Source organism: Crinia signifera, chromosome 1 (assembly GCF_055691185.1).
Source record: "Crinia signifera chromosome 1, ASM5569118v1, whole genome shotgun sequence".
In the NCBI taxonomy this organism is placed as follows: Eukaryota; Metazoa; Chordata; class Amphibia; order Anura; family Myobatrachidae; genus Crinia; species Crinia signifera.
Window position 1 is genome coordinate 180,188,629 of NC_139217.1, and position 1,975 is coordinate 180,190,603.

Consider the following 1,975-nt stretch of genomic DNA (forward strand, 5'->3'; position numbering starts at 1 on the left):
AGGCAAGAGGGAGGCCCTGCAGAGTGCCAGCCGTGACACCAGGGAGACGCTACCGGCCGGAGCCGGCAAAAGCAGCAGAGTACAAGGGTGCCCTACCCCCACTCAGCCTGTACCCTTCCTGCCCCAGCCCTGACTCCCCCAAGTCAGGGAGATCACATTCTCACCCATGAAGATGGTGACACAATTTTAAAAGAGGACAGAAAACAATCTCATGCACATGAGACCACTGTGCTTGATACAAGACAGACCAGAGTCCACCTAAAGGTGTCGGCTAGTACAGCATCCCTAAAAGTCTCAAGGCTCCAAAAAAAATTAGGCAGTGAGCCCCTGACCAGACAGGTACAGCAGTATTAGGCAGTGAGCCCCAGATCAGACAGGTAGATACGGCAGTATTAGGCAGTGAGCCCCAGACCAGATGGTAGATATGGCAGTACTAGGCACCAGACAGGTAGATAAGACAGTAGTACTAGGCACAAGACAGGTAGATACGTCAGCAATACTAGTATTGTGCACCAGCAGAATTTATAATAATTAATTTTCTTATTAGGTACTGCTTGGCCGTGGCACTCAGTGGCAGACGTCAGTGCACAAGCAGCATGGAATTCTTTTTTACAGTCCCACACAGCACAAGTATTATTTTTATTTTTATCAAATTAGATATAGCAGCTGTGTGGTTGGAGGAATATGGCCGACGTGTCGCTGGATGAACTGATCAGGAAACGGGGAATGTCCATGGGCACCGGGATGTACCGCAGGGTCAGTAACAGGGGAGGTATAGGAAACGTGAGATCCAGACTCCAACCATCTGTGAACAATCGTCCACTTGCCACCAGTTTTCAGAGAACATTTGATGCTCGTCAGAAAATTGGTGTGACTGATGCACGCCAAAAACTAGGGATAAAAGATGCCCGTGAAAAGTTGGTGGCCACAGATGCTCGCTTCCGCATAAGGGGTAAAGTGCAGGACGCCCGTGAAATGCTGAATTCGAGAAAGCAACAGATCATGGCAGGAGACAAGCCTATCAAAGTGATGGACGCTCGTGAAAAGATTACTTTAAGAGGAGTGCTCCAACAGTAGCTGCTAAATCACCTATGGCACAAGGTTCATCGGCAATAAACCTCACAAAAACCATCCAGATTCCACAACACAAGACCATTTCAGGTCTGAAAACTCTGTCAAGGGAATGCGAATAAATGTGGTCAACCACCAGCCTGTTAAACAGGTCTCATCTCAGGATGATGACTATGATGATGATGATGATGATGAGATGGAACTTGCTCCCATCCCTTCCAAACAGATGAAATTCACAGCTGCAAATACTTTACAGAAAAGACCAGGAACATTGGGCAACCAATTTTCACTTGGCCAAACATTACCTTTCACTAAAGTTGTACAGAATGATACGTACACTGCTCCCAGTGCTACACCGCCTGCCCCAACAGTACCTTTACTACGGACTAAAACGCTGACCAATATGTCACGTACTCTTGTTACAAAGGAGGCCCTACCAGCCGTACCACCTCCAACAGAGTCTGTTTTCAGCCCCCTAGAAGGAACGAAAATGACGGTAAATAATTGCAAAATATTGCGCTCAAGGTCAAGCTCAAGTTTAAGCCCCAGCAGCAGCACCAACACACCCTCTCCCAACCCACTACTTGACTGGAGTGAAGATGGCGGGCGCGTCAGCCGCTTATAAAGCCTCGCGAAATCCTGCGCCAGGAGATGACGTTCTAATCACGCGGACGGACCCGAGTCAGGTGGGAATCTCCGAGCGCTGCTCTGAATCGGGCTCGGAATGATGACGTCCGTGGGGGCTCGGATCTCTGAAATCCGAGCCCGCACATCTCTAGCAGTAACTGATGGACCCGGCTGTGCAGATAAGGAGGATGCTGACAGCGATGATGTCAAATGGAAAGCCAGCGAACTGTTGCTCCATGCAGCACTGGAAAACTTTGCTGCCCGTGGTGATGCCATA

The 1,975-nt window shown here is 49.1% G+C and overlaps 1 pseudogene; it reads left to right on the forward strand.

The window, feature by feature from the left end:
* Positions 1-487: 487 nt before the first annotated feature.
* Positions 488-1,696, forward strand: LOC146061477 (polymerase delta-interacting protein 3 pseudogene; annotated as a pseudogene).
* Positions 1,697-1,975: the final 279 nt, after the last annotated feature.